The 6,936-nt window shown below is 33.6% G+C and overlaps 1 pseudogene; it reads left to right on the forward strand.

Moving 5' to 3' along the window:
* Positions 1 to 481: 481 nt before the first annotated feature.
* Positions 482 to 6,859, forward strand: LOC134275317 (fibrinogen-like protein 1; annotated as a pseudogene).
* The last annotated feature ends 77 nt before the right edge of the window (positions 6,860 to 6,936 follow it).

Here is a 6,936-nt window from a genome sequence, read left to right on the forward strand (position 1 = left end):
GAATTTCTCCTGTCAAGAAAATGGACTTCCATATTATGGTGTGGATCAGAATGCATTATAACAGAAAATTGTAAAGGGATTGAAATTTGCGATGGTATTCTTTGCCGTCTCTGGAATGGTACTTTTTTCGGGCATACACCTGTTGACGCCTCTCCTGACAAATGTCAAATGTATTGTAAGGTAATTATATTATAATTGTACTAATTATTCGAATTTATATGATGATTTAAAATTTTCCTGAAGTTGGCATGCATTGAAATTTTTTTTTGTGTTAGTTACCTTTAGAGACCTGGAACGAAAATCAGACTCAACAATGTACGGTGATGACTCATGATGGTAGGTACTAGCGTATTACTGATAATCTAATTTCAACTGTTTGATAATGTTTACAGCACGATTAAAGGATAATAAAGTGAATGTTTATCAAAAGACTTCATAAAGTTCGAACACATCACGTGTTAATTTTTTAACAACAACAGAAATGGATTCTATATCCAACGGTACCCTATCAACCATGATGTTGACGGATACGAAAAACAACGGCATCTCTTCATTCCCAGAGTTACCAAACTTGACATCCAGTAGTATCCCTTCATCCAATACACTGACAAATATTACAGCCAGGAGTATCCCGTCATCCAATACTATGACAACAAGTGGTATCTCTTCATCAAATACTATGACAGAGATGACAACTAGCAGGTTGCCTTCATCTAATACAATGAAGACAATGAGCGGTATCTCTACAACACTAACGCTACCGAACTCGACAACCGCTATTTCAGGTAATGTTAATACATAAGATCAACTAAATTTCTAATTCCCTAGGGTATAATTATCTGAAAAATGTTTTACTAGAGTTTAATTTGAAATATGAGCTGTTGGCTTTTTTCATCTTTAATAAAATGTAGAAAAAATCATAATGATTGATTCAGAAACTCACATACCTCAAATCTACCTAAGCGGTTCAATCCTGAGCTTTTGAGCAGATTCTTGTCTGGACATTTATTTCTAAAACTCTGCATCATTTTTTGAATTCTAACATTAAATCTGGAATCTACAATGCAAATTGAACTATATTCAATGATTAAATTTCAACCAAGTAAGATTAAGCAAGAAGTATATACATTACTGCTAATTTTGGAATCCTATATTTCCATGCTGGTTGCGCACAAAGCTGTTTTTGTTGTGAAATGTTTTATACTTTTTCTTAAATATCTATTAAATTATTTCTTTTGAATTCGTTCAACAAACAGTGACAATTATAGTATAAAATTGACACTTTTTAGTAGTATCTAAAAAAAAATTCATCATATACCCCCACTTATGATGTTTTTTTTAAATATTTAAGATAACTTTGACCTATCTGCTTAAAGTAAGCAAACGTTTAAGACTTAAATTTAAGATAATTTTATCACGTATTGAATTTGCCATGCAAGAAAAAATCACATTTTGTGAGTGCAGAAAGGTCAAATAATTGATTATGCGAAGCAATTTGAAAACTTTTTCTGGGACACAATTTTAAAGCGTCTTTTTTAAATAGACTTAAAGATTTTTGATTAAGACACAAATTTCAGTGCAAAAGGTCATATTAAATGAACTGTAAATGCGGCATAGTCTAAATCAATTTCTTTTGTAAGTGGTGACTATACTTTCACCATTAAAGTTGATTGATAACGATGAAACCCCCTTAATTTTCACCTTTTCATTTTGAAGAGTCCTGAATATTTCCGGTAATACTGCTCACATTATGCAAATAATGAGCAGGTGGTGAATTTTAAAAATCAACACTACGTAACTATGGTGGATGAAGTTTGCAATAAAAGTTTTCAGTATTTCTTTTGAAAAATGATTTTAGTGAAAAAAAAGTTGCATTGCATTCTTAAAGTCCGTCAATATAATACAGCTCCTGAAAACACGTGACGCGTTATAAGTTGGCACGATAAATTTATTAAACCCATTATCATAAGAAGGAGTGGGAATACAAAATAAATTTAGATTAATGGGTCTTTAGCCCTAATAAGTCAAGGTGAGATTTTTAAGCGACATCAAAATTCTATTTATTAGTTGTTATTCATCACTTTTAATAAGAACTGAAATTCTTCTTGAGATAAAAGGCTACACTTTTCTTTCCAGAAAGTGCAGTTGAAACATGTCTAATGCAGCGCCAGTTTCAAGATGGAAAGTTTGTAGATATACCATGTTTTAATGATACTTATGACTGGATTGTAAGTAAATTTCGAATTTATGTGCAGGCATTTTTATATGTAAGAGATGCTACGAACAATGTTTTTGGGGAGGGTCTGGATAGTTAGGATGGAGACGGTGTTAGGATGCTTACTGTGTGAAAAACCTCGTGGGAAAGGACCTCTAAAGTATATTTTCCATTTGATATTGAACGTCAAAAATGAAACTTTAAAAAAATCAAAATTATAATCTTGCTCAGAGGCGATATAGTCGGCGATGTTTCGCAACGATTAGATTTTGCTCCATACATGTATTCACGGCGTAAGAAGTTGAACCAACACTGCAGATTCGAAACCCGATGAGGGCTTTGAAGACTTTCGTACTAGTATATTCCGGTTAATTAAAACAGTGAGGAAATTTGTTGGGAAAGGGTTGCTTAGAGGGGTGATTAAGTTACAGCTGTACGTACATGATTGGTGTCACTTAGCAAGAAGCCATGGGTAAGATTATTTTTTTCGAATAAAAGTCAAAATCCAAGGTAAAGTAAGGTTAGTCGCCCTTTTCGAGATTAATTTTTCACTCAGACAGAGACGTCACTATATACAGTTGAAGGTCATTCTCCAAAGACACGGTTATAGGATCAATTTTATATGGGTCAAATATATGGGTACTAGATAGATATTATGCACGGACGGAACTTTGGTTCTAAAGCAACTGCTAGCAAATTAATATGAAATAGGAACGGCACCAGCCTGTATGAAATGTGTAAAATGTGGGAAAATAAACTCTGCATCATCAGCAAATTAATTTCAAAAAAAAAGAAAAAAAAAGATTTTTTGCATAAGATCTCATTTGTCGTTTTCCTGCTACTATTATAAAATTTATTTTCAGGTTATTCAGAGGAGATTGGATGGATCAGTTGATTTTTTATAGAAATTGGACTGAATACGCGAATGGATTCGGATCCGTAAATTCTGAAATCTGGTTAGGTAGGTTCATAGCTGAGTATATGCACGTATCCTTTGAATTCTGAAATCTGGTTTGTTAAGTTTAAAGCGTTGTATCCTTAGAATTCTGAAATTTGGTTATGTAGATTCATAGCTGTTTATCCTTTGAGTTCTGAAATCTGGTTAGGTAGGTTTATAGCTGTGTATCCTTTGATAGGTGCCACTTCTTTTGATTTCTATTTTCCTGAGCTTCTGTTGATTTGGATTTTGCCGAAATAGTTGGAAAATGATGAAACTCGACATGCTTAAAAACAGTTAGCTTCCTCGGACCCGCTTTAATTAAGTTTTGGTAATAGGTGATCGTTCTTTTCATCAAACCCTAGCCGCAGTTGAAAGATCTACCACTTGTTTTTTTCCAGTATTTATACACGATATGCATTTCTTGCAAGTTTGTAACAGTAGATGGAAGTTCCAGTGGATCTGGCTTTTACGTTGCCTAAGTAAGGATAAAGACAACAGGTTGATGTGCAGTCGCTATAGCAGATCCCCACCATAAAACGTCTTAACCGTCATCATAGAGGGCCTTGAATGGTTTCCAATCAACCGTGACGAAAAAGTTGACGCAAAACAGAGCTCATCAAGATCATATTCATTATCTTCCCTGTAAAACTGACGGAATCTGTTTCCTCGGTTAGGATTTTTGAACTGGTCAACTTTATGTTGGTGATCCTCTCACAGGCGCATGAGCACCTTTTGCTTAATTTTTCGCGGCGTACTTACCCTCGGCCCCATGTAGCCTTGGTTTGCCAAGACTTTTCGCAAACAATACATTAATCCAACTGACTGGTCTCCGTAAAGTCCAACTTTTTCTCATTGTATCGTTTAGGAGTTTCAATAACTCATGAATTATCAGGCAAAATCAAATGAAATTTTGGTTACATTTTCCTTAAAGATGATTTAAAACTTTAAATAGGAAAACTAGAAGGAAAAATACATAAAAATAATAAAGCATTTATTGGCTGTTAGCAAAATACGTGTTGTCGACACCTCCAACCTAACTGTGTGGTTCTTGGATCCGACATGTATATCCCTTGAAAATTAACCTGTCAATTGAAAAGTCATGAAAGAATGACTGCACTTAAGTACGTCATTTGGAACCTTTTCGGCTACCCATTTTAAGCTTAACATTACAATATGTCGCTAAATTAATATATGATTAATGTGCAAGCATATGGTTTTGATATTTATCTCTAAAAATTTTTGTTATACATATTTCTATAATTACAGAAAATGTAATTGAAAAGAACTTGTAAGAGCCTTAAATTCCGGAAATTTGAACGGGACCACTTTCGAATCTAAAGTATCCGCAAAAAGGCGGAGACATTTAAACCGCGTGGTTGTGGAATGTAAACATTAGCACATACATGTATGATTTTTTCGAAATATGAATTAAAATGGAGAAAAGAGAGAGAAAGAGAGATCGTGTTGATTTTATGGTGCACAATTATTAAATGATTCTAATGTTAAGGGATGGGGTAGATGTATCGCTCTGCTGACCATAATACAGAGGCGACATAAGCCTATACATGTACCTACTAATGACACTGTCAACACCAGAATTCTTTCAAAACACCCCTAATGAAAAGCATTAAGTTATAAAATAAGAGACATATTATCTTCAAACCCTATTAAAATTTGTGCAAAAATCTCCCATAGTTTAAAGTTGGAAGTACGATAGATATAATGTCACAACAGAGACTAAAACACAATGAAATTTTCAATGAAAGCGTTAGCGTATCGAACAGCAGAAGGTCACGTGAGAAAGGTGATTATAATATCAATCGTTGATGCTCGGTGACAGGTTAATTTAGTAGCTATCTCGACCCTAGTTTGGGGACATTTTTTTAAAAATTAGATATGAGCCGCAACTTGGCCAACATTGTCCTTTGGACATGTTTTAGTTTAAGTTAAAATACACATTCTGTGCAAATAAGAAAAATTGCCAAGTTGCGGCGCGATGTAAACAAAGTCGTTGAAAACTGGGATGCATATGAATAACAATAGAAATAGGAGAGAACTGTTAGACCCCCGTCTCAAAAGCTAGTGTCGCTCGGCATTATTTAATACTTTCATGTAATAGAATATACCAAAACCTCCTATTGAGACATTGTTTAATACCTATAAAACATAAATTTAATGAATTTTGGAATTTTATTTTCCGCAAAACATCGGGATCCAACTGTCATAGCTTAAGTGCAGTCATTCTTTATGTATAGGAATATCCGAGGGAAAGAAATCCGTGTGAGTACTAATAATTCCTTTCATCATTTTTCATTATGTTCTATGCATACGTTAGGGGCACTTTTAGAAGACGTTTGTATCAAAGCGTTCAATATTTGTGCATTTTGTTGATTTTTGTGGATTTCCTTGGTGTCCTTGGCCATAAATATTCGACATTATTTTAAACATTTAAAGATATTGTGTATTTATCACAAGGAGACGTCATCGAACAAATGTACAAGAACCTAGTAACAATCATTACTTTTTATGTAATCGTTTTTTTTGCGATATGGGGTCATTAACATTTTCAAGTACCGGGTAATACAATATAGTTTTTCTCTGATGTAACTTGGTACCATATGGGTGAATATATTAGCGTTTCTAATACAAGTGTTTTTGAAATTAAAACATCTATATGAACATGTAGATAAACTGGTAATACTTGTTTCGAAAATGATAATATTAATATTTAACACGTCCAAAGATTGATTTTGTCTAGTCAAATACAGGGTGTTTCACTATATATGACACACATCTAAAGACAGATAGATAAATTACAATAAAAGCTACATATACATTTTATACATCATTTTAATCAGCAGATATTCAAAATTATCATTTTATGTCAGAAGTATCCAACATTCTCCATTTCAGTTACTATGACAACAAAACCTAAAATGTTACTCTCTAAACACTGTCCTAAATAACTTAGAAACCCATGCTCAGCAATAAACTTGTTGCAATCACATATTTTTTTGTGCATGACTAAGATTGTTATAATGTGTTTTTTTGATTCAGCTGTTCTAATTTGTTCTAATTTGTTTAGAAGTAATACATCATGTCAGGTACAATTCATGCATTATAACATTATAGGTAACCGGTACATACATGAACTATCCAGCTCTGGATACTCCACCCTGAGAGTAGATTTGGTGGATCAGAATATGGAGTGGAGATATGTGGAATACAATTTTTCCGTAGAAGATAGTGCAAATAAGTATAGGCTTCACATAGTATGCAGGGAAGGGTGTGATATTGGTAATAATTTTCTTTAAAAATAGTTCTAGTCATTCTTGATAGTTTTACAAAAAATCTATCAAAAATAGTCTTTTATTTATTTGTTTTCTTTCTTTAGTCAGATCTACTGAAAATACTCATACATATATGCAGCCTTTTACAATATACAAGTACTCTGTACTTCGACAATTGCATAATGTCGAAAAGTGTTTTCCTTTTGAGAAAACCCCTTGCAGAAACAAGGCTTGATCGGATTATTTACATGTAAGTAATTTAAAATGTTTTATAGACAGCCTGTGGACTGGTCTTTTTTCTACTTACGACGAAGATAATGATAACTGGGCTCAAAGAGATTGTGCAGAGGACTTCAGTGGCGGATGGTGGTACTCAGCGGACGCATACTGTACGGAGGGAAATCTTAATGGAATGTACACCACTGATGGAAGCAAAAAGAATGAAAAGCGCGGAATCTTCTTTTTTCATTGGCATATGTATGAACCGCTAA

This window comes from Saccostrea cucullata, unplaced genomic scaffold, assembly GCF_032062105.1.
Source record: "Saccostrea cucullata isolate Sc308-1 unplaced genomic scaffold, CSIRO_AGI_Scuc_v1 ctg7375, whole genome shotgun sequence".
Taxonomy (NCBI): domain Eukaryota; kingdom Metazoa; phylum Mollusca; class Bivalvia; order Ostreida; family Ostreidae; genus Saccostrea; species Saccostrea cuccullata.